This window comes from Ovis aries, chromosome 15, assembly GCF_016772045.2.
Source record: "Ovis aries strain OAR_USU_Benz2616 breed Rambouillet chromosome 15, ARS-UI_Ramb_v3.0, whole genome shotgun sequence".
Classification (NCBI taxonomy): Eukaryota; Metazoa; Chordata; class Mammalia; order Artiodactyla; family Bovidae; genus Ovis; species Ovis aries.
In genome coordinates, this window is record NC_056068.1 from 49,493,931 (window position 1) to 49,521,044 (window position 27,114).

At 41.7% G+C, this 27,114-nt stretch overlaps 1 pseudogene; it reads right to left on the reverse strand.

Moving 5' to 3' along the window:
• Positions 1 to 9,790: 9,790 nt before the first annotated feature.
• On the reverse strand, positions 9,791 to 16,795 carry LOC114118502 (olfactory receptor 52K1-like; annotated as a pseudogene).
• Positions 16,796 to 27,114: the final 10,319 nt, after the last annotated feature.

Consider the following 27,114-nt stretch of genomic DNA (forward strand, 5'->3'; position numbering starts at 1 on the left):
ACTCTATCTGAAGAGAGAGTTTTCAGTATTTGATCAGCCCAACGCTTTTTTTCAGTTCAGTACCAAGTTTCACTTTTACTAGTGAAAGAAAAACCCGTCTCGACTTCTTACAAATATTTTGTGATTACAAGTAGAAAGGGGAGTAGAATCTAGGTACCTTATTCATTTTTATTTCTCCCCTCAACCCACCTCATGTGAAGAGTTGACTCATTGGAAAAGACTCTGATGGGGGAGGGATTGGGGGCAGGAGGAGAAGGGGACGACAGAGGATGAGATGGCTGGATGGCATCAGCAACTCAGTGGACGTGAGTTTGAGTGAACTCCGGGAGTTGGTGATGGACAGGGAGACCTGGCGTGCTGCAATTTATGGGGTCACAAAGAGTCGGACACGACCGAGCAACTGAACTGAACCCCCCAAGCGGGAAATTCACTGTCTCTCAAATGAGGTAGAAACAGACAATCAGAGAGAAACAGACTTTGACAGAAAAGAGAAATTAACTTTGAAAACTCCCCCCTCTCGCCAAGGAGAACTCATCTTCCACCCTGCCTTTGCTTCAGCCTGCTGCAGAAACAGCCAGCAACTACAGAATCGCAGAAGTTGAAGGGGAGATAACCTAATTGGTCAGAGTTGGAGGCTAGATTTGATTGGTCAGGCTGGAGCCAATGAGCTTCCTGAACCTATTAAACCAGAAGTGAAGTGGCGCCTGAGGACTGGTGCTTCCTTTTGATTTTTTTGATTGTTTGTTTGTTTCAATTGGGAGACTTTTGAGTATGTCCACCTGTAAGTTCTGTATGATAATTCACTCTCCAACAAGGAAAAAAAAAGTTGCAACTGTCAGAAATGGGCTAGAATTTTACATTTTTTAGTAAAAAAATAAACTCAATAAACTGATTATTACATCCTTCCAGGTGAAAAAGAATAGTTCGTTCCTTAATTATTATAGATGAAGGTGCAAGTCATATCACCTGTGTGAGCAGAAACCATTGCTAACTCCCTCCTTTTTAGAATCTCCGCTTATAGTCCTAAGGTTAAAGAACCTCCCCTGCCAGTGCAGGAGACATAAGAGAGGTGGGTTCGAAAGATCCCCTGATCTTTCCCACTAGAGTGGCAAGCCACTCTAGTATTCTTGCCTGGAGAATCCCATGGGCAGAGGAGGCTAGCGGGCTACAGTCCATAGGGTCGCATACAGTCGGACACGACTAAAGTGACTTAACACAGGCACAGGCACTTACAGTCCCAACCCTCTCCCTCTGAAAACATGTTTGAGCAAAACAAGACTGTAGCTAGTGGCCATTCAATCACTCCATGGTCTCACACTGTTCCTCTGGATAGTTGATAGCAAAACTCACTTTTCTTATCTAAGAGTTTTTCTTATTAATACATCCTAACTAATCCTCATCTTTGAGCTTAAGAAAATTGGCAAAATCTCTAATAATGAGAGCTAGAGTGAAGTTATTATTTTTACTCTGGCACTTAGAAGAATGTTTTATGCCACCAGGAGAATATTCATAAGTTTATAAATCTTTTCTCCAGTAGCTGCACCAACAGTATCACCTGAGACATATTAGAAATGCAAATTCTTAATCATCTGAATTAGAAACTCTTGGAGTCTGACTCTGCGACCCCATGGACAGTAGCCCGCCAGGCTTCTCTGTCCGTAGGATTCTCCAGGCAAGAATACTGCACTAGGTTGCCACACCCTCCTCTAGGGGATCTTCCCAGCCCAGAGATTGAACCTGTGTCTCTTACATCTCCTGCATTGGCAGGTGGGTTCTTTACCACTAGTGCCATCTGGGAAGCCCTAATCTTCTGAATTGGAAACTCTTGGGATAGTGGTCAACAATCTGAGGGACAGCAGGTGGTTTCCGGTGTTTCCAACACACGCTGAAGTTGGAGAACCACTGTTCTATACCAGTTCAGTCAGAATCTGTGCAGGATCTATTGCTTTTCCAAACTCCCAGTGTAGCTTTTCAGAGTTCTCTGGGTGATTTCCATGTGCAGTTAAGGTGGTTAACCAGTGCCTTTATTATTCATAAATTGTTACCATCTTGGTGCAAACTGAAAGTTATTACCAAATCTTTACCTCTGGTCCAGACCTCCCTCATTGTGTTCAGGCCTATATATCCAGCTGATCTTACAGAGAACTTATTGTGTGTAGGGCCAAGTATTAAGGGATTTATTAATACGATTTACTACTTTACTTAATCCCTGTAAGGTAGCTATATTCAGAGATCTTTTACATTTGAAGAACTGAGGTTTTTAAATATCAAATATCCTACTCAAAAATAACAAGTGTCCAAGTCCAGATTCAAGAAAATGACTTGAGGATAACTACACTCTGTTGTTCTTCATTTAATATTTTGTTGAGGATTTTTGCATCTTTTCATCAGAGATACTGACTTATAATTTTCTATCGTTTCACTTTCTTTGGTTTTGGTATCTGGGTAATGGTGGCTTTGTAGAATAAATTTGGGAGTGTTCTGTCCACTTCAGTTTTTTGGAATAGTTTGAGAAGCATAGGTATTAGCTCTTATATGTTTTGTAGCTATGTGATGCTGCCCATTCGGGACTTCTGTTTGCCAGTTTTTTCATTACTGATTCAATTTCACTACTAATGATTGGTGTCTTGCCGCTCATACTGTTCACTGAACCCAGGGTAGAAAAGGTGTGACAGGGAAGCTGGAAGAAGACTCAGGAGCTGTGGGGACTGCAGAAATGTGTATTCTCTCTGGGCGGCAGCAGCAGCAGCAGCAGCAGCAGCAGGGAGTCTTCAAAAATTACTGATATACAAAGACAGACAAAAGTGGCCTATGACCAAGTAGGCACACAGGCCCAGTGCTACCAGCGTCAGCAGTATCATTGTTTATAGAACATAAGGTATGAGGAAGTGAGAGAGAGGGGCAAGAGAGCCTGACTGACACCATCTTGTCAGTTAATTTCTCCACAATTGGTTTGTTCCTTTTGTCTGTTTCTTCCTGATTCAGTGTAAGACTGTATGTTTTTAGAAATGTATCTACTTCCTCTAGGTTGTCCAATTTGTTGGCATATAACTATTCATAGTAGTCTCATATAACTTTTATAATTACTATAATTTTATTATTTTTATAATTATATCATTTATTATATTATTTTATAATTATATTATAATTTTATAATTATCATTTATATAATTTTTTGTGTATCTGCGATTTTGGCAGTTATTTCTCTTCTTTCATTTCTTATTTTATCCTATCCCTCTCTCTTCTCTTCTTGGGATTCCCTGGTAGCTCAGTTGGTAAAGAATCCACCTGCAATGCAGAAGACCCCAGTTTGATTTCTGGGTCAGGAATATCCCCTGGAGAAGGGATAGGCTATACCCACTGCAGTATCCTTGGGCTTCCATTGTGACTCAGCTGGTGAAGAATCTGCCTGCAATGTGGGAGACCTGGGTTTGATCCCTGGATTGGGAAGATCCCCGGAAGGAGGAAATGGCTACCCACTCCAGTGTTCTGGCCTGGAGAATTCCATGGACTGTACAGTCCCTGGGATTGCAAAGAGTCAGACACAACTGAGCGAATTTCACTTCACTTTCTTCTCTACTTGGTGAGCCTGGCTAAAAGTTTATCAACTTTGTTTATCTTTTCAAAAACCCAGCTCTTTGTTTCACTGATCTTTTCTGAATTTTTTTCATCTGTTTTATTTCCTCTCTAATCTTTATTATTTCCTTCCTTCTGCTGATTTGGGGCTTCACTTATGGGCTTTACTTCTTTTTCTAACTTTTTTAGGTGATAGGTTAGGCTGTTTGACAATTTTCTTGTTCTTTGAGATAGCCCAGTGTCACCATGAACTTCTCTCTTAGAAATGCTTTTGCTGCATCCCATAGACTGTGGAATTCAAGGTATCTTCCTCTTGGATTTCTTGGTTGACTTGGTTTTTTAGAGCATGTTTGTTAGGCTCCTTATGTTTGTGTTCCTCCCACTTTTCTTCCTGTAATTCATTTTGAGTTTCATACCATTGCAATCAGAAATGTATACATGCTTTATATAGTTTTTTTATGTCTTAATCTCTTTAGATCATCTTGTTTGGGATTCCTTGTTTCCTATACCTGGAAATCTGTTTCCTTTTTCAGGTTTAGGAAGTTTTCAGCCAAAATGTCATCAAATATATTTTCTTCTCCTTTCTATCTCTCTCCTCTACTTGATGCCTATAATGTGATTGTTGGGCATCCCTGGTGGCTCAGTAGTAAAGAATCAGCCTGCCAAACGAGAGACCCAGGCTCAATCCCTGGATGGGGAAGATCCCCTAGAGAAGGAAACGGCAACCCACTCCAGTATTCTTGCCTGGGAAATCCTATGGACAGAGAAGCCTGCTGGGCTATAGTCCATGGGGTCACACAGAGTCAGACACAACTTAGCCACTAAACAACAACAAATGTGACTGTAAGTATGTTTCATATACCAGAGTTCCCTTAAACTCTTCTCATTTTTTAAATTCATTTTTCTACTATTCTGATTGAATGATTTCCACTACCCTGTCTCTGGATTGCCAATCCATTCTCCTACATTCTCTCAGTCTGTTATTTATTCCCTTTGGTATATTTTTTATTTTACTTATTATATTCTTCAGGTTTTTTTTTCTGTTTGTTGAAGTTCTGAGTTCATCCATTTTTCTCCCAATCATAAACATATTTATGACAATTATTTGGAACTCTTTATCTGCTAAGTTGCTTATCTCCATTCTATTTAGTTCTTTTTCCAGTGCTTTGTCTTTCTCTTTCATTTGGAGTTTATTCTTTTGTCTCCTCATTTCGCATGACTCTGTGGGTTTTTAAAACATATTTATTAGATATATCAGTTACATTTCCAAGTCTTTAACAAGTGACATTTTGTAGGTGTCCTATGCGTCCAGTGGTGCAACCCCTCCCCCAACATCAGAGCCAGGAGCTCCAAGGATATCTCCATGTGGACTGTGTACACCTTCTTTTGGTAGCTGGGTCATGATTGCTGCAGACACACTGGCAGGCAGGGCCAGTCTCTAGCCCAGCTGGCCTCAAAGGATTGAGACTGCTGCAGACACCCTGATGAGTGGAGCAAGTCCCTGTCCCAGTTTCCTATGCGGGTTGGTGGGCAGAACTGGCCCCCAGGCTGGCTGTGTGAGGCCTGGCCACGGCAACCTCAGCAGGTGCACTGGTGGGTGGGGCTGGGCCCCCAGGGTGGGAACTGTTTGTAAGGGCAGCCATGACCTTTGGGGTGGCCCACCAGATGAGGCAGAAGCTACACTGGAAGGGCCAGCTGGGGCAGGCAGGTTGGGACGTGTGGGTCCTCAGGATGCATGGTTTTAGCTAGGTTGACTGAGAGTGACAGAAATAGCTCATGAGGATTTTCACACAGATACTCAACAGTGATATTGGCCTACAGTTTTCTTATGATATTTTTGTCTGACTTTGGTATTGGGGTAATGCTGGCCTCGTAAGTTTGGAAATATTCCCTCTTCTGTGATTTTTGGGCAGATCTGAGGAGAACTAGCATTAATCTTTCTTTTGAATATTTGGTGGAATTCACAAATGAGGCCCACTAGTCTTGTACTTTTCTTTATTGCCAGGTTTTTATTACTGATTAAATTTCTACACTAGTTATGAGTCAGCTTACACTTCCTATTATAATTTAATTTGGTTGGTTATATGTTTTAAAAGTAATCTTAGGCCTCTATACTCCAGCTACACATAGTGTAGCTACTCCTTCTGACAGGAGTGTACTACTAAATATAACTTTCTTAACTCTTGGCCCTCAGGTGGTGTGGACTCATCATTCTTCCATTATGGATGATCTCCTGGGATGTTGAGATAAAGTGAGATTCCTACATAACATCTTTAAACTTGGAACTTAAATTAACTAAGCACAGAAAGGTTGAGGAGAGAGACTATATGAAGGGAACCTGACCTAAACCCTAACGTAACAAAAGCTAGTGTCAAGGGAAAAGCAAGCAAAAGAAAAAAATCAGCTTTGGATTTAAAGAAAGTTCATGAAGGAACAAAAGATCATATTGTTGAATTAGATATGTTATGCTTGTAGGAAGTAGGGATCTAGGCTATGGCCAGGGAGGCTGTGATAATACTGGTTTCATTGGTTGGATGGCATCACCAATTCAATGGCTAAGAGCTTGGGCAAACTCCAAGAGACAGTGTGGGATAGGGAGACCTGGTGTGCTGCAGTCCATGGGGTCACAAAGGGTTCTACATGACTTAGGGACTGAACAACAAATAGCTTACAGTCACTATATCCAAGTAAAACCTAGATAACATAGACAGGATTTGAGGGAACAAAGTACCTTATATTACCCCTTGACTCCAGTGTGATGTCATAGGGACAGGAATGAAAGTCACAAGAAATGGGAGTGCCCATGGCTTAGATAACTATTGGAAATAACTGCTAGAATATTATAATATTTAGGCTCAATCCCATTTGCTTCTTGCTGCCTTTTGTTTTGTGCAGTCAATATTCATTTTTAATTAAAGAACTTACATAATTGAGCACTTTTTTATTTTTTTTGTCACCCTGCTTATTTATTTTTTTTTAATTTTTTAAATTTTAAAATCTTTAATTCTTACATGCGTTCCCAAACATGAACCCCCCTCCCACCTCCCTCCCCACAACATCTCTCTGGGTCATCCCCATGCACCAGCCCCAAGCATGCTGCACCCTGCGTCAGACATAGACTGGCGATTCAATTCTTACATGATAGTATACATGTTAGAATTCCCATTCTCCCAAATCATCCCACGCTCTCCCTCTCCGAGTCCAAAAGTCCGTTATACACATCTTTTTTAAATGTCTCTGCATTCTATGATGTGAATAGCGCAAAGAGTTGAGGGAAGAAATAAGGAAATGACTAAAGAGGTTCTATAGTAATCCAGAGAGAATGATGTCTCATAACCAAGTTGGCGGCAAGCATGTACTGAGAAGTCATTGGGTTTTGTGTGTATTTATAAAATGGACCAGTGAAATTCCTTAAAATATCACATATAAGGTGTGAGAGAAAAGGGATTCAAACACAAGGCTTTGAGTAGCAGGAAAGAAGGAGTCATGGGATCGCTGACTAGCACTAGGTCTTATACTCAATCACTGTCCTGCTGCTTCATGGATGATAAACAGCTCTGCACACCCATTTGGATGTTGCCAAGTCCTAATTATTCGGTGACCAGAAATATCGTCTCTGGCCCCAGACCACTGCACCAGGTTTCTTCTTCCTAAACTCCTATTCCTTGTATGATGGTAAAATTTTACATGCCTATAAGGCTGCTCATATTTCTTGTCCATGCTTTGTTTGTATGAAAAATGAGTGAATACATAAGGTAACTTTCCTTTTGCTGTTTGTGACTAATGATGGTTGCTCCTGTTAGAGATATTACTTGGCTTTGGGAACCTTAGAATATTGGACTTGTACTGGAACCGAGGCCATTACTTCTTCATTGGTGAGGTATATGGCCTACAGGCTGGTGACATTTCTTGTGTAAGGTTAAGGATAAGCAGACTTCTGTTTTGGAAAACAGCTTCTTTTAAGGAATTCCACACTCTGTATTTCTTTATGTATTGTTAGTATTTACTATTAGTTTTAGGCTTTGCACCCATCCTAACCATGCTCTTAAGAAATAAGCAAGAAGTTTTGAACTAAAAGTGTAATATCACGTGTGTGTGTGTGTGTGTGTGTGTGTGTGTGTGTGTGTAAATGTCAGAGGGAATTATAGAATCAGAGATGGGAAATGAGTGTAAGTCACTGGTCTTCAGTTACATCCTTCCCTCTGTGACTCCTTCCAACCATCTAACAAGAGCTTAGAGATTCTCTTTCAAAGCTAGTAGTATGAATAGACAGGTATATATAAATAGATATAGAACTAGAGATAGGTAGAGACACATGTAATTTCTAAACAGTCTGGGGAAACAAAGGAGTCGCAAGATAAATGTAGAAAATGCATATGTGAAAGATTGTAAATAAGGGCTTGTGTGACTACACAAATGCTAGTTGTCAGGATTAACACTTGAGAATTCTATAGTATGTAAATTTCTATTGGATAGAGGAAAAGAGAGGGAAAAAATAAAGCATAGGTCAATATCCCCATTTTCTATGGAAACATGAGAAATGACCCCAGATTAAATGTGTTTAAAATGGTCTTTAAGGTTTTCTTCATTCCACATAAGTCACCTTAATAAAATATTTTTATGAAACACTTGGAAAAAAATTTCCATTTCCCATTTGCTTTGCTTACCTATTTATTACTTGATACTGGGCCTTGTGATGGGGAGTTCATAGAATACAACCTATTGCACTTGATATTTCCTTCTTTGTCTCAGGACATAGATATAAGTCTAGCATCCCTACCATAACAATCCATGTACAGCCCCTAGCATAGATTTAGCACTCAGTAATATTTTGTGAATGGACTAGTAAATAAAATACATCTGTGTGCAAATAAAGAGTTGCATGATACATAGACAAATGGCAGAAAGACTTGTCTTATTGAAAGTATTTAATGGGAGGGATTGTTCGTGGGGGTGTAGAGGCCAAAAGAAGTCAAACGATAAGCCAACTTATTTGAAGAAATAAATCTTAACAAGTAAAGCTGTCCATATTGGAGCCAATAGTCCTGGAAGATCATGAGCTCCCAAGACTGGTAATATTTAAGCAAAGATGGGGCACAAAGATGGGTCAGACTAAAGGGACATTCCTTCCTCAGATGAAATGTTGGTCCTTACCCAGATCTTGACTGGATAATTTATCAAATCCACTTCATAAATAAATGCAAAAGCATCTTTGTGTTCTTAGTGATGTTGCCAACAGAAGAGTGGGTCCAACCTTTGCCTCTGATACAAGAATGGGCTTTTTGAGAAGACAGCAAAGTCAGCAATTTGAGTCCAGAGGTTACCAGACTACACAGAACCTTGAGCCCAGATCAGACTGGTGACTCTGAGTTGCAGGATATCAGTTAGATTTTTCGGTGTACCAGGAAAGAACTGAGGGCTTCCCAGGTGGTGCTAGTGGTGCCAATGCAGGAGACATAAGAGACAAGGAGTTTGACCCCTGGGTTTAGAAGATCCCCTGGAGAGGGGAATGGCAAGTCACTCTAGTATTCTTACCTGGAGAATCCCGTGGTCAGAGGAACCCGGTAGGCTATAGTCCATAGGGTCCGGACAGGACTGAAGTGACTTAGCATACACACAAGACAGAACTGAGCATGGAAACTCTGGCAGCCACCTCGGTTCAGTTCAGTCCCTCAGTCGTGTCCGACTCTTTGTGACCCCATGAATCACAGCACGCCAGGCCTCCCTGTCCATCACCAACTCCCGGCGTTCACTCAGACTCACGTCCATCGAGTCAGTGATGCCATCCAGCCATCTCATCCTCTATTGTCCCCTTCTCCTCCTGCCTCCAATCCCTCCCAGCATCAGAGTCTTTTCCAATGAGTCAACTCTTCGCATGAGGTGGCCAAAGTACTGGAGTTTCAGCTTTAGCATCATTCCCTCCAAAGGAATCCCACGGCTGATCTCCTTCAGAATGGACTGGTTGGATCTCCTTGCAGTCCAAGGAACTCTCAAGAGTCTTCTCCAACACCAAAGTTCAAAAGCATCAATTCTTCAGTGCTCAGCTTTCTTCACAGTCCAACTTTCACATCCATACATGACCACAGGAAAAACCATAGCCTTGACTAGACGGACCTTTACCTATCATTCCCTCCCCCCCACTTCAGCATTCCACCAGTCCCACTCTATCTCCACCTGCCCCTCAACTCCTATGCCTGTCTGATCCAGACATCATTTATACATCCTTTCTCAGGAACAGTCTCAAGACTCGTTCATGAATCTGCTTGGTCTTGACCCCATAGATGATGGGATTCCCCACGGGTGGGAAGAGCAGATAGAAATTGGCAAGAAGGATGTGCACATGTGGAGCAGTCTGGCGAGCTACCTGGTGCATGACTGAGGACATGACGGGAGGTGTGTAGAAGGTTAAAACAGCACCTATGTGGGACACACATGTCCCAAAGGCTTTGTAGCGAGCCTCCTGAGAGGCAAACTATAGAACTGCCCTGAGGATGAAGATATAAGACAGGATAACAAAAAGCAGATTGAAAGCCCCTATGAACATGGCCACAGCAATGCCATAGATGTTGTTGAAGCAAGGGTCCCCACAGGCCAGCCTTACCACAGCCATGTGCTCACAGTAGCAGTGGGCAATTACTGGACCTCGGCAGTAGTGGAAGCGTCTGAGCAGAAAGGGGAGTGGAGTCATCAGGGTCACAGCCCAAGTCACAGCAGCCAAGCTGATCTTGGTGATAAGTGGCCTGGTGAGGATGGTGCTGTAGTGCAGCGGCTTGCAGATGGCCATATAGCGGTCAAAGGCCATGGCCAGCAGCACCGCCGACTCCATGATGGAGAAGGAGTGGAGAAAGAATGTCTGGACCAGACAGGCATAGAAGTTGATCTCTCGATCCCTGAACCAGAAGATGGCCAGCATTTTGGGTACAGTTGAAGAGGAAAAGCCTGAATCGATGGCTGCCAACATGGCCAGGAAGAGGTTTATGGGCTCATGCAGGCCTGCATCACCCTGAATGATGAAGAAGAGGGTGCAGTTGCCAAGCAGGGCCAGTGTATAGGCTGAGCAGAAAGGAATAGAGATCCAGACATGTAGGTGCTCCAGGCCTGGGATCCCCACCAACAGGAAGACTGCTGGATGAGTTGAGGTGATAGTGGGGGCTGACAGGGCCAACAGAAATTTCTCTCTCAACAGAAATTCCCTTCCACAGGGCCCTTCTGGACAGTGCACAGTGTCAGCAGGATTACAGTGTTCAGGTTCAAACTCTGATCATTTACATGGAAGGCTTAGCCCTTGATCTTACTACTGGACCTTAAAAGAAATTAGAAAATAATCCTAATATGAATGTGGGACATTATATTTCACCTCTGCCCTTAAGATGCTCATAAAACTATTGAGTGGTCAGGACGTTAAATAACAATAGAGCTAGTAAGGCATCCTTCATAAAGGAATTCAGTGGATGAAATGTTTTTGTAGTCTTTGCGTAGTCAAGTACAGTGCTATGAAGGACACAGATACCTATTTGATTCAAAACTTACCCAAAAAAGATGCTTGGAGTGATTTCAATTTTTTTGAATTTACCAAGGCTAGATTTATGGCCCAGGATTAAAAAAAAAAAAAAAACTTACCCAAAAACATTCACTGTCTTCCTTTGCCTCCCAACTCAACCTATACTGCTAATTATAAAGGGGCATTTCTCTTCTGAAATGTAAAGCCTGAATACATAATAAACAATTAAGCCTGATTATTCACTTCCTATGATAATCACTCCCCTCCAAGTTCTAAATATTTTCTTTGAACGTCAATATGCCAGCAAATTTGGAAAACTCAGCAGTGGTCAGAGGACTGGAAAAGGTCAGTTTCATTCCAATCCCAAAGAAAGGCAATGCCAAAGAATGCTCAAACTACCGAACGATTGCACTCATCTCACACGCTAGTAAAGTAATGCTCAAAATTCTCCAAGCCAGGCTTCAACAGTACATGAACCGTGAACTTCCAGATGTTCAAGCTGGGTTTAGAAAAGGCACAGGAACCAGAGATCAAATTGCCAACATCCGCTGGATCCCTGAAAAAGCAAGAGAGTTCCAGAAAAATATCTTCTTCTGCTTTTCTGACTATGTCAAAGCCTTTGACTATGTGTATCACAACAAACTGGAAAATTCTGAAAGAGATGGGAATACCAGACCACCTGACCCGCTTCCTGAGAAATCTGTATGCAGGTCAAAAAGCAACAGTTAGAAGTGGACATGGAACAACAGACTGGTTCCAAATAGGGAAAGGAATCAAGGCTATATATTGTCACCCTGCTTATTTAACTTATATGCAGAGTACATCATGAGAAACCTTGGGCTGGATGAAGCATAAACTGGAATCAAGATTTCTGGGAGAAATATCAATAACCTCAGATATGCAGATGACACCACCTTTATGGCAGAAAGGGAAGAAGAACTAAAGAGCCTCTTGACGAAAGTGAAAGAGGAAAGTGAAAAAGTTGGCTTAAAACTCAACATTCAGAAAACTAAGATCATGGCATCCGGTCCCATCACTTTATGGCAAATAGATGGGGAAACAGTGGAAACAGTGGCAGACTTTATTTGGGGGGCTCCAAAATCACTTCAGATGATAACTACAGCCACGCAAATAAAAGATGCTTGCCCCTTAGAAGAAAAGCTATGACCAACCTAGGTAACATATTAAAAAGCAGAGACATTATTTGGCCAACAAAGGTCTGTCTAGTCAAAGCTGTGGTTTTTACAGTAGTCATGTATGCATGTGAGAGTTGGACTATAAAGTAAGCTGAGCACTGAAGAATTGATGCTTTTGAACTGTGGTGTTGGAGAAGACTCTTGAGAGTTCCTTGGACTGCAAGGAGATCCAACCAGTCCATCCTAAATGAAATCTGTCCTAAATATTCATTGAAAGGACTGATGCTGAAGCTGAAACTCCAATACTTTGGCCACCTGATGCAAAGAACTGACTCACTGGAAAAGACACTGATGCTGGGAAAGACTGAATGCAGGAGGAGAAGGGGACAACAGAGGATGAGATGGTTGGATGGCATCACCAACTCAATGGACATGTGTTTGAGAAATCTCCAGGAGTTGGTGCTAGAGAGGGAGGCCTGGCGTGCTGCAGTCCATGGGGTCGCAAAGAGTCAACACGACTGAGTGACTGAACTGAATATAAAAAAGGTTCTATAGGTCCTTACTTGACATTCAGGAACCTTGCCGTAAAGCCCCACCTCCAGTTAACTTGAGAATGTGAAAAGCCCTACTGTTTTCCTTCTCTCAACTTTAGATTTCATTTCTACCTACCTCTACCTTCACCTGCTTTCTTTCTAGAAGTCATGACATTCAGAAGAGATGCTCCACTCTCACCTTTCTACAAGACTAACCTCTGAATTTCTTGAAATTTTACACCATTCTTCTTCCTTCTGTGATCTTTTATCTCCTTTTTTCTTCTTTGATTATCATTTACTGTGAAAGTACATGATCATTTGTTTCTAAAATTTTGAATTGTGTCCTATCTCTTTTACTCTCAGTTCCTACATAAAAATTTTCTTCTGAAGGTTAGCTGACATAATTTTTTTAAAACACTTTGCACAGTGAAGGAATAGATAAAGAAAAGGTGGCATATATACATAATGAAATACTATTCAGCCATAAAAAGGGTAAATTGCTGCCATTCCTGTGTTGTTCCTGTGATGATTTTTTAAACTATCTCTGTTCAGAGAATTTTCAAACGCATACCTTCTACTCTCAGGTCCAGACTAGTATATCCTACTACCTGTTGGATATCTCCTCTTAGATATTTCACAGTCATCTCAAACAAAATACAGTGAAAACACATCTTTTCATCTCCTCACAGACTATTTCTTCCCTACGACTTGTCCATCGTAGTACATATTACTGTTGTCCATCTGGTAGTGAGGGCTCCCCACTGGTGCTAGTGGTAAAGAATCTGCCTGCCAATGCAAGAGATTCAAGATACAGTTTCCATCCCTGGGTCGGGAAGATCCCCTGGAGAAGGAAATGGCACCCCACTCCAGTATTCTTGCCTGGAAATTCCATGGACAGAGCAGCCTGGCAGGCTACAGCCCATGGAGCTGCAAGGAGTCAGATATGACTGAACACATCCAGTAATGAGGTCAGAAACCCAGGGATAATCCTTAGTTTAATCCCTCACCTATTCCTTTATATCTGGTTTATTAGCAAATCCTATCCATCTGCAAAATGTATTTCACTCCCTACCCTTTTTCTTTTCTCCTGCTAACACTCATTTAAACCACCATCATCTTTCACCCAGACTTCAAAAGCCTCCTAACTGACCTCTGTGGTCTGTATCTTGGACCCTCTATAATCCATTCTCCATACTACAGCTGAAGAGACTATTAAAAAGATAAATTCATATTACGCCAGGCTTTGCCTAAGACCTTCTTGGAATTACTAATACCACCATACTAACAATGGAATCCACACTCCTCACCCTGGTTTACAGGTTCCTGCAGGGTCTAGTGGAGAAGGCAATGGCGCCCCACTCCAGGATTCTTGCCTGGAAAATCCCATGGACGGAGGAGCCTGGTAGACTGCAGTCCATGGGGTCGCTAAGAGTCGGACACGACTTAGCGACTTTACTTTGAATTTTCACTTTCACGCATTGGAGAAGGAAATGGCAACCCACTCCAGTATTCTTGCCTGGAGAATCCCAGAGATCGGGGAGCCCTGTGGGCTGCCATCTATGGGGTCGCATAGAGTCAGACATTTTTCAGCCTCTGCTCATTTTTCAGCCTCTTCCTTTCTACGTCTCCCTTCTCCATTATGCTTCAGTCATATAGCTTCTGTCAGATCTCTCTCAATAACATGCCCCAGGACCCCTCCCCTGAATTCTTTCATGCTGCTTGTCTCCTCTTTCTGCCCTTTTTGTCTTCCTGAAGTCACATCATCAATTGCTTGTGTCGCTAGAAAGCTCTCCCTATAGTTTTCCACTACCAATCCGTCTATCTACCATGGTGTGACAGACCTCCTGAAAACCACTGGAGATCTCATGACTACAAGAAAAATTTTAAACTACTCAACATGGATACAAACTTGGTCTTGCCTATATTATTAGCCTCGCTTCTTACCATTCCTCTATATATTCATCCTAGGTTCAGCCATACTGGAAAATCTGCCACTACCTGAAACAGTCATGCTTGCAGCTCGAACTATTTATTGGGAATACTTTCCCCTGCCTATCTCCACACCTGGCCAAGATCCTGGCACCTTCTTGGTGAAGCCTTTGCAGACTCCTCCAGGTAGATTTTTCTCAGTGTTTTGAAGGAAGACTTATTCATGGGCTGAATTAAATAACACGGGGAGAGTGTGATGTGTGTTGCTAATGCACCCATTTGTCCATTCACTGGACTGTTAGTGCTTTTAGTAAAAGGATTGTGCTTTCTTCATTTCTGTATTCATGGACTCTCTTGAACCTGTTTGGTGCTCAGTAGGTGGTTTTTAAATATATGCACGAAGGACTCCATTCCTGGAGATTCTTCCTCCTTTCTGCTGCTGGATAATATAACTCTGAGGCAAAGTGAGGCTTACCGGCTATCTCTTAAGTGCCTCCACAAATGGAAATTCTCTAAAACCTTCCATCAGCTTTGACTAACTAGGTCAGAATAAGAAGTGTTTTTGTTGTTGTTGTTGTTTGTTTGTTTGTTTTTAGTTAGAAACATCTCCACATCTAATGTATATCTACATTTTCTCTCAGACAGCATTGGGACCGACAGCATGGGAAGCCCCATGACACTGGGGCTGTGTTTTTACATTTACTGCCAATATATCCATGGGGGAGAAATGTGCTAATAATTCTTGAATGAATGAAAGAATATCCTCTTCTCCATGGTGTCATCCTTATCCTAAGTGAATATGGTTCTCCAGTTGCAAACAGGTCTCTCTTCCTCCCTGAGGGCCCACTTCCTAAGAGCCCCATCACAGGCCCTCCAGTTTCTTTGCCCACACAACCTGTCTTACTGCTTGACCAGTCTTGTTGAAAATGCCTAATAATCCACCATCTTCTCCCTTTCCAGATTCAACAAAAATATATGTCTAACGTCATGCACAATCCAACTCTGCTTATCTGATTTCTTCTCTTTCCTACCACCCTTCCACACACTTGGCAGGCGTGTTCTGCCAAGTCCTTACCTGTCATTGTCTTGTTTCTTGCCTCCACAGCCAAAACGTGAGCAAATGACTAAAGCAAGCCTGTGTCATTTACTTCAATGTCTCCCCCAAAATTGTATGTGGCTTCATATATAGAGAGCATTCAGTCAGTGTAGTAAACTGTAAGTAGGCTACCTTTTTAATCTGAGAGCATCTCAGAATGATGTATTTGGGAAGCAGAGTCCCCAAGTGATCATGGAGGAAATAAGGAGCAAATGAAGGAATCAATTTCACATCTTTGAACTTTAATGCCAAGATTCAATCTACAGGACCACACTGAAAAGATAGCGCTCATTGATGCTGAACTTTTAATAAGCAAGTGTAACTGATCTGTCCCTTCCATCTCCTTATTTTTGATTTCTCCTTTTTTCTCTAGACTATTTCAGCAGCTGGGACTGAAGTGGGGCCAGACTGAGACAGGAGGAGAGCAAGTAGCACTCACAGGAGGGAGGTATAACCTGGTCTGGGTTACATAGCTAAAATCTGCACGAGGTGGTCCCTAACACACAACACAGGAGCACAGGCCTTGGAGGCAGCAGAGGGTTTCTCCTAATAGTAATGGCAGGACTTGAGGCTTGTAGAAGATCAAGTATTGGGGGAGGAGTGAGAGAAGTTCTCCTCTTAGACAAGGACAGACATACAAGGATGAGAATGACAGAAGATGAGAAGTCATGACCTCAAGTCAGGAGATGAGGTCATGCCACAGAGAAGGTATATTTTCTATCTGGGTATGAGAGTCCATGAGAGATGGATCTGCCCTGTGGCCCCTAGGCTCATATCCGTGATCTAACCTGTTCTCCTCAAACATGAAGCATCTTCTATTGGCTCTTTACTCAAACTTTGTGTCATCCCTCTAGTGATTACTATATAGTCAGATTTCTGCTGTTATACCAGTCATTCTGGTTTTCTCTGCCAGCCCCAACTCACTTGGCCTCTTTCTTAGATCTGTTCCAGGCCTCTGCTCCAGCCCTCCAGGAGCCAGCTGATCCCAGCAGAAGTCCCCCTCCCAGGTATACATGCCTCTCATCCCGGTTGTGCAGCTCCCTTACTGTGCCCTGTGTCCTCATGCCCACCATCCACCACAGGTCATGTGCTCTCACCCCCCAGCATGAGGCTTGGTTCATTTTTTTGGAGGCTTCAGGACAAATGGTACCATTTTCCTCTGTTAGTGAGGGAAGGGTGAGAAAGAGGGTTATAAAGAGGTCTGGCTAATCTTCATGATCAATTACTCTACTTCCAAAAGAAATAGCAGGCCCTGTCCCTGAGGTACAGCCAAAGGGGACCCAAGATGGACCTGCTGTCTTCTCTGGGGTGACTCTGGGGACATTCTGTTCCTGTCTCCAGTCTTCTGAGGTCCCTCCCCTGGCTCCTCTCACATCCTATTACATCAGGCATGTCTCCCTGGAGGCAGAGCATCCTCTAGTCTCAGTGACCACAGTGCCTCTCTCCACCCTCACCCTCCTTCCTGCAGGGCCTGCTGAGGACCCTCCCCTGAATATGCAAACAGCTGCCTGACATGTGTGCTTTCTGAGTGTGACTTATTTAAGTAGGAATCAGCCACAACTGGTTTAAGGTTTGCTATTCATTTTGTGTTTTACTTAATCTTGAGTTTTGATTTTATGCTCTATTGTGGACAGAACTGTGAGCTAAGTTTATGAGTGAGAAATTAGGTTTGAGTCCCAGTCTGTGACTTTGATGAGGCTATTATCCTCTCTGCTCCTTGGACTGTCTCCTTATCTATCATTTGGAGACCTTCATCCCAGTCCTGCCTACCTCTCATGATTTAGGGAAGATCCAATGTGATCCCTAGAGAATAACTATCAATGTCACTATTATTGCTTAAGTAACCATTAATAACAACACTAAAGGGAACACTATCCTACTGTGACTGTTCTCAGCATCCACTGTTCTGCCATGGTCCCAGAGGGGAAGCTTGTTTTCCCAATGGCAAGCTCTGTCTTTTAACGTGAACTCACTCTATGAACCATCCCAACATCTCCTAATGAGCCATCCCGACATCTCCTACTGTATCCTGCAGGCCACCCGTCTCTTCCCACAAAGACATCAGGATCCTGCTCAGATGTCCGAACATTTGTCCCTAAGGGAAAAGGACTCACCTCTCTCTCCTGGAGTCTTCAGAACACACTAGAATGAGGCAGACCTTCTACACAGAGCCTGTGTCAGTAGAGTCTGAGTTAGTCTGAGGAGACAAAGTCTCCATGATCCAGACTTAAGGTTCACATGCTGATGCTGGGAGCAGTCTGGAAGATACCCAGGTTGAGTTAGAAAAAGATCATGGTAATTCTATGATTACTTTTTAAAGGAACTACCGAGCCATTTTCCACAGTGGCTGTATCATTTTGTACTCCCACCAACAATGGGCAAAGCTCCAATTTTAGCACTTCCACTGACACTTGTTATTATCTGTTTTTTTATAAAAGTCATCCTAACAGATATGAAATGGTAGCCCGTTATGTTATGATTTGCTTTTCCCTAATGATTCAGAAAACGAAGATCATGGCATCTGGTCCCATCACTTCATGGGAAATAGATGGGGAAACAGTGGTAACAGTGGCTGACTTTATTTTGGGGGGCTCCAAAATCACTGCAGATGGTGACTGCAGCCATGAAATTAAAAGACGCTTACTGCTTGGAAGAAAAGTTATGACCAACCTAGATAGCATATTCAAAAGCAGAGACATTACTTGGCCAACAAAGGTCCATCTAGTCAAGGCTATGGTTTTTCCAGTGGTCATGTATAGATGTGAGAGTTGGACTGTGAAGAAAGCTGAGCACCGAAGAAGTGATGCTTTTGAACTGTGGTGTTGGAGAAGACTCTTGAGAGTCCCTTGGACTGCAGGGAGATCCAACCAGTCCATTCTGAAGGAGATCAGCCCTGGGATTTCTTTGGAAGGAATGATGCTAAAGCTGAAACTCCAGTACTTTGGCCACCTCATGTGAAGAGCTGACTCATTGGAAGACTCTGATGCTGGGAGGGATTGGGAGCAGGAGGAAAAGGAGACGACAGAGGATGAGATGGCTGGATGGCATCACTGACTCAATGGACGTGAGTTTGAGTGAACTCCGGGAGTTGGTCGGAGAAGGCAATGGCACCCCACTCCAGTACTCTTGCCTGGAAAGTCCCATGAACAGAGGAGCCTGGTAGGCTGCAGTCCATGGGGTCGCGAAGAGTCAGACACAACTGAGTGACTTCCCTTTCACTTTTCACTTTCATGCATTGGAGAAGGAAATGGCAACCCACTCCAGTGTTCTTGCCTGGAGAATCCCAGGGACAGGGGAGCCTGGTGGGTTGCTGTCTATGGGGTCACACAGAGTCGGACACGACTGAAGTGACTTTGCAGCAGCAGCAGGAGCCAGGAGTTGGTGATGGATGGGGAGGCCTGGCGTACTGAGATTCATGGGGTAGCAAAGAGTTTGACATGACTGAGCAACTGAACCGAACTGAACTGAATGGTTAGTGAGGTTGAGTGTCTTGTGCTTATTGGCCATTTAAATTCAAATCTTTTGTCCACTGTGAATTGCACTATTTTTATTTTGCTGTTGTAGTCCTTTATGTTTTCTAGATATTAATCTCTTATCAGCAAATGAGTTTCAAATGCTTTCCCCATACTATAAGTTACCTTTTCATCCTTTTAACAGTGTCCTTTGATGAACAAAAGATTTTTATTTTCATGATGTTAAGTTTATTTATCTATTTTTCTTTTGGTACCCACATTTTAGATTTTGCAATGACTTCTCGGCATGACACCCCATGTCATGAAGCTTTTCATCTATCTTTTCTTCTGAATTTTATAATTTCAGATCTTCTGTTTAGGTCTTTGGACCATTTGAGTTAACTTTTGTATATGGTATAAGAGAATATATTTATTTTGCATTTGCGTATCTAGTTTCTCCAGTGCAGTTTATTGAAGCATCAATAATCAGTCTTTCCATTTTTAACTGAAGTATAATTAATAACTTAAAATTGTATATATTTAAGGTCTACAGCTTGATGTTTTGGTGTACATCTACATTGTGAAATAGTACCCACAATCAAGTTGAGTAATATATCTATTACCATTTTCTTTTCTTCTTTTTCTTTTTCCCATCAAGAACCACTTAAGATCTGTCTTCTTAGCAGATGTCAAGTTTATGACTGTTAACTATCAATAATTCTTAAACACCATCTTACTCAATTCTCTGGTGACATCAAACATGCCCTACTTCCTGGTTTCCTAAATAGCACTCTCTGAAAGATTTCCCCCAATCTTATTATGTCTTCTGAGTACACTTGAGTGTCTAGTTCACCTCTTCCTAGCCTCTTGTGGTGGAGTCTCTTCTCTAGCTGTACTCATTCTTTAGGTGATTTACTCATTTCTCATGGCTCTAACTATTCTGTGATGAATCCCAAATGTCAGCCTTCAACTCAGATATCTTTCCTGAACTTCAAATTGGTAAATATAAGTTGTTAACTGGATATCTGGAAAAGGGAAAGGCTACCCACTCCAGTATTCGGCCTAGAGAATTCCATGGACTACAGTCCATGGGGTCACAAAGAGCTGGACACAAATGAGTGACTTTCACTTCACCTGATATCTATGCTTGAATATCTAATATAAACATATATTTCCAAGCTCACACATCCAAAACAGAACTCTGATTTGGTTCCTTTCTTCCTCCACCCTTATAAACCTACTTTAATCTCAGTATTTCCCATTGCACTAAAACCCTTCTAATTCACCCAATTCCTGAGGCTGGAAGTCTCCAACCTCAAGTTCATCATATTCTCATAACCCTACATCCAGTCCATCCATGAATAAATCCTACCTGTTTCATCTTCAAAGCGTATTCCAAACATAATCACTTTTCATTGCCTCTACAATGAATCCTCTGACTCAAACCATCATTTCACTCTTTGAGTATAACAATAACTTTCAAATTAGCTTCTCTCTTATATCTTTGTCCCCCTATATGTAGAACTCAGAGTAGAACTTTTAAAACTTAATTCACAGCATAACAGAATCCTTTTCAACGTCATCCAATATATTTCCACCTCATTTCAAATGAATTCTAGTTTTCATCATGGCTTACCCCCTATTATCTGGTCCCTGGCCACCCTTCCCAATTCCTACCTTCTCCTCTTAATCACTTCACTCCAGCAACTGTCCTGATTCTGTCCCTCAGATTCACCAATCACATTTCAGACCTCAAGACCTGTCCATCTACTGGTCCCTCTGCCTAGCATACTGTCCTTCATACAGCTGTACGTCTTGTTCACATGTCTCATCCAGACCTCTACTTAAATGTTACCTCTGCAGAAAGACCAACCATGACCAATCTATCCAAAATTGTGCTCCCTGTCATTTTCTATCTTCTTATCCTATTATTTTCTTCTTAACACTTATCAGTACTATTTGTGTCATGTATTATTGAAAAAAAAAAGTCTCTCCATAGATGTAAAGAACAAACATATGGACACCGAGGGAGTAAGGGGTGGAGGTGGGATAAATTAGGAGATTGGGATTGACATATATGCTCTATTGATACTGCATATAAAATACACAACTGAGAAACTACTGTATAGCTCAGGGAACTCTACCTAATTCTCTCCGGTGACCTAGTGTTAGTTGCTCAGTCATGTCCAACTCTGTGATCCCATGGACTGTAGCCTGTCAGGCTCCTCTGTGAAATTCTCCAGGCAAAAATACTGGAGTGGATTGCCATTTCTTTCTCAGAAATGGTGAGCTAAATGAGAAGGAAATCCAAAAGAGAGGTGTTATGCATACCTGATTCACTTTGCTGTACAACAGAAACTAACGCAACTAATACAACATTGCAAAGCAACTATACACCAATAAAAATTTAATTAAAAATTAGATTAAAAAGCAAAGCAAAAACTAAATAAATTCTCTCTTACTAACCTAGAAGGTCCAAGAGAACAAGGATTTTGTCTTCTTTGTTCACTACTATATTCCTAGTACTTAGAAAAATGCTGACACATAGTAGGTGCTCAACAACGTTCTGTACGACAAATATTCTTAGTTGAATAAAGGTCTGCCCAAAGATATCCCAAGTTAATAATGAGTAGCCATGCCTATCCCTGAGGCACATAAAGATAAGGGAGATCCTAAGCTTAGCTGGATCATTGAAAAAGCAAGAGAGTTCCAGAAAACATCTATTTCTGCTTTATTGACTATGCCAAAGCCTTTGACTCTGTGGATCACAATAAACTGTGGACAATTCTGAAAGAGATGGGAATACCAGACCACCTGACCTGCCTCTTGAGAAACCTGTATGCAGGTCAGGAAGCAACAGTTAGAACTAGACATGGAACAACAGACGTTGTTGGAAACGTCAAGGAGTTTCCAAATAGGAAAAGGAGTACATCAAGGCTGTATATTGTCACCCTGCTTATTTAACTTCTATGCAGAGTACATCATGAGAAATGCTGGGCTGGAAGAAACAAAAGCTGGAATCAAGATTGCCAGAAGAAATATCAATAACCTCAAATATGCAGATGACACCACCCTTAGGCAGAAAGTGAAGAGGAACTAAAAGCCTCTTGATGAAAGTGAAAGAGGAGAGTGAAAAAGTTGGCTTAAAGCTCCACATTCAGAAAACGAAGATCATGGCATCCAGTCCCATCACTTCATGGGAAATAGATGGGGAAACAGTGGAAACAGTGGCTGACTTTATTTTGGGGGGCTCCAAAATCACTGCAGATGGTGACTGCAGCCATGAAATTAAAAGACGCTTACTCCTTGGAAGAAAAGTTATGAACAACCTAGATAACATATTGAAAAGCAGAGACATTACTTTGCCAACAAAGATCCATCTAGTCAAAGCTATGTTTTTTCCAGTGGTCATGTATGGATGTGAAAGTTGGACTGTGAAGAAAGCTGAGTGCCGAAGAATTGATGCTTTTGAACTGTGGTGTTGGAGAAGACTCTTGAGAGTCCCTTGGACTGCAAGGAGATCCAACCAGTCCATTCTGAAGGAGATCAGCCCTAGGATTTCTTTGGAAGGAATGATGCTAAAGCTGAAACTCCAGTACTTTGGCCACCTCATGCTAAGAGTTGACTCATTGGAAAAGACTCTGATGCTGGGAGGGATTGGGGGCAGGAGGAGAAGGGGATGACGAAGGATGAGATGGCTGGATGGCATCACTGACTCGATGGACATGAATCTGAGTGAACTCCGGGAGTGGTGATGGACAGGGAGGTCTGGCTTGCTGCGATTCATAGGGTTGCAAAGAGTTGAACATGACTGAGTGACTGAACTGAACCGAACTGAAACTTAGCTCTGAGCACTGTGATTCTGGATTAAAATCTAAGAGTCAGCTCATGAATCTGCTATTGCCACTTATTCTCTTTATTAGAATCAAATGTGTCTCTGGAAGAACTAAATGAGAGAATAGCCAAAACTCAGGATCTCGAAACTTAATCTTGAAGTATGAGGCTCCTATGAGCTCCTCTGGGAATCTATGCACTGAGAATAAAGCCTACACCACCTTTCTCTCTGTCATCTGGGCCATGCCATCTCCCACTACTTCATCCCTCCACTATCTGCATTTAAAGTTACTTAAAGTGGGATTCTTTTCAGTTCTTTGTATCTCCAAGACAAGGTCAGATACATACTAAGTAAAGAACATACATTTGTTGACTTACTGGTTGTCTACAAGAAGTTTCATCTCTGCCTGGCCTACATTTGATTGGAATACCACTGGACAATCTTCTCATTCAACAGCTTTCTCCCCAAACCTAAAATCACATAATCTCATTTTAAGCACTATCAGAGAAAAAGATGGATTCACCATGGTATTTGACTTCACAAAACCCATTGTGTGAAGTAGGAAGATGACTGAAAAAGAATAATGTAGAAATAGCAACAATAATCTATTAAGAACTTAGTTTGCCCCAGGCACTGTGTTAAACATTTAATATGTAATATGACAACTCTTCCCATATTTATAGAGGCTAAGAAGTGGTTATTTAATTTATCTAAGGTAACACTGGGCCATTCAGGTATGACTTAAATGAAATCCCTTATGATTATACAGTGGAAGTGACAAATAGATTCAAGATATTAGATCTGATAGACAGAGTGCTTTAAGAACTATGGAGGAGGTTCATAATAGCGTACAAGGGTAGTGATCAAAGCCATCCCCAAGAGAAAGAAATGCAAAAAGCAAAATGTTTGCCTGAGGAGGTCTTGCAAATAGCTGAGAAAAGAAGCGAAGTGAAAGGCAAAGGAGAAAAGGAAAGATATACCCATCTGAATGCCAAGGAGTTCCAAAGAATATCAAAGAGAGATAAGAAAGCCTTCCTCAGTGATCAATGCAAAGAAATAGAGGAAAACAATAGAATAGGAAAGACTAGAGATCTCTTCAAGAAAATTAGAGATATCAAGGGAACATTTCATGCAAAGATGGGCTCAATAAAGGAGAGAAATGGCATGGACCTAACAGAAGCAGAAGATATTAAGAAGAGATGGCAAGAATACACAAAAGAACTATACAAAAAAAGGTCTTAATGACTCAGATAACCATAATGGTGGATCACTCACCTAGAGCCAGGTATCTTGGAGTGAAAAGTCAAGTGGGCCTTGGGAAGCATCACTACAAACGAAGCTAGTGGGAGTGATGAAATTCCAGCTGAGCTATTTCAAACCCTAAAAGATGATGCTGTTAATGTGCTGCACTCAATATGCCAGCAATTTTGGAAAACTCAGCAGTGGCCACAGGACTGGAAAATGTCAGTTTTCATTCCAGTCCCAAAGAAAGGCAATGACAAAGAATGTTCAAATTACCACACAATTGCACTCATTTCCCATGCTAGAAAAATAATGCTCAAAATTCACCAAGGTAGGCTTCAACAATATGTGAAGCAAGAACTTCCAGATGTTCAAGCTGGATTTAGAAAAGCCAGGGGAACTGGATGTCAAATTGTCAACATCTGTTGGATCATAGAAAAAGCAAGAGAATTCCAGAAAAACATCTACTTCTGCTTCATTGATGAGGCTAAAAGTCTTTGACTGTGTGAGTCACAACAAACTGGAAAATTCTTAAATATATGGGAATACCAGACCACCTCACCTGCCTCCTGAGAGATCTGTATGCAGGTCAAGAAGCAACAGTGAGAACCAGACATGGAACAATGGACTGGTTCCAAATTGGGAAAGGAGTACGTCAAAGCTGTACATTGTTACCCTGCTTATTTAACTCATATGCAGGGCACATTATGTGAAATATAAGCCTGGATGAAGCACAAGCTGGAATCAAGACTGCCAGAGAAATATCAATAACCTCAGATATGCAGATGATACCACCATTATGGCAGAAAGCAAAGAGGAACTAAAGAACCTCTTGATGATGGTGAAATAAGAGAGTAAAAAAGCTGGCTTAAAAGTCAACATTCAGAAAACTAAGATCATGACATCTGGTCCCATGATGTCATGGCAAATAGATGGGGAAACAATGGAAACAGTGGGAGACTTTATTTTGGGGGGCTCCAAAATCATTGTGGATGGTGACTGTAGTGATAAAATTAAAAGATGCTTGCTCCTTGGAAGAAAAGCTATGACAAAATTAGACAACTTGTTAAAAAGCACAGACATTACTTTGCCAACAAAGGTCTGTGTAGTCAAAGCTATGGTTTTTCCAGTAGTCATGTATGAATGTGAGTGTTGAACCATAAAGAAGGTTGAGCACCGAAGAACTGATGCTTTTGAACTGTGGTGTTGGAGAAGACTCTTGAGAGTTCCTTGGACTGCAAGGAGATGAAACCAATCAATCCTAAAGGAAATCAATCCTGAATATTCATTGGAGGGACTGATGCTGAATATTGATGCTGGAGCTCCAACACTTTGACCAGCTGATGTGAAGAGCTGACACATTGAAAAAGACCTGATGCTGGGAAAGACTGAAGGCAGGAAGAGAAGGGGACGACAGAGGATGAAATGGTTGGATTGCATCACCGACTCAATGGATATGAGTTTGAGCAAACTCTGTGAGATGGCGGAGGACAGGGAAGCCTGGAGTGCTGCAGTCCATGGAGTTGCAAAGAGTTGGACACAACTGAGCAACTGAACAACACAAGGTATCACCAAAGAGATTTAAAGTAGTCAGTATCACACAAGCATTTAATAAGATATCGTGTGGACACTCATTGTGGCTCTGAGGATCAGAGACGATTCATAAAATTAGAAACTTTGATTTAGGCTTCAGTGGTTTCCAGGAAATGCTCATTATACCTTATCTGTCATGTTTTACACATGCTGTCTTCTCTCCCTCATGCGCTCCTTTCTCCAAGCCCACCTTGTACTTCTAAACCCAAAATCCTTGACACTAATTCCCTGCTACATGAGCCTCTGTCTTTTTTTTTATGTCTATACATATCTTATTGAATTAATTAATTTTTGTATGTCTTACCCATTCTCCAAACCAGGGTAAGACCTCCTTGAGTACAGGGGCACACTCTTTCAACTCTGTGCCCTTACATCTTGCATAGTTCTTTGCATATAATAGATTCTCAAGCAATGATCACTGACTTGGATAAGATAATAAAAACTCTTAATTTTTATTGAGAGTTTGGCATAAACCAAGCAAAATGTTCTATGCCCTGAATATATCATCTCATTTAATATTCATTGCCTCCTCATTTTATAAAGAAATGACATTCAGAGAAGTAGCTTGCTCCACCACCCTGCTCCCCCCGCAAAAAAAAAAAAAAAAAGAAAGAAAAGAAAAAACACTGATAAACAAATTGGATTTGGAACAGATGGTAGGGACCAGGAGGTAAAGCAATATTAGTTATTCATATATATATATATATATATATATATATATATATATATATCTCCTTAAATGCATTCCTGTGCCAAAAACCTTTAGGATTACTTGTGCTCAAGGGTCTCTCCACTTAACCCTCTCCTACCCACACTGAACTTGCAGGGTAGATCTTCTTTGATGTCCTATCCTTCCCTCCTACTCCATCAAAATCTACATTTCCAAACTTCAATTTTCTGACTCTTTGCAGCATCCCAGAGGTCTTTTTAGTGCCTTCATCCCCAGGGAATTTTTCACTCTCAGCTAAGGCCCTAATAACAAGATAAATACTCCAGTTCTTTTGCTCCCCACACTCCAAGCCCTGCAGGACCTGAGGCTCCATTACCACTCTCTACCCCAGACCTGGTAAGCCTGTGTGTTCATTCCTACAATAGGCACAGTACTCAGCAGATCAAAGACCAGACAGCTACTAAGATAATTTTTCTCCTGAGGTATTCTCCACTTCATACAATAAGAGCTTAGGAATGCATCACACCTTCTGATCATCACTCTGTGCCACG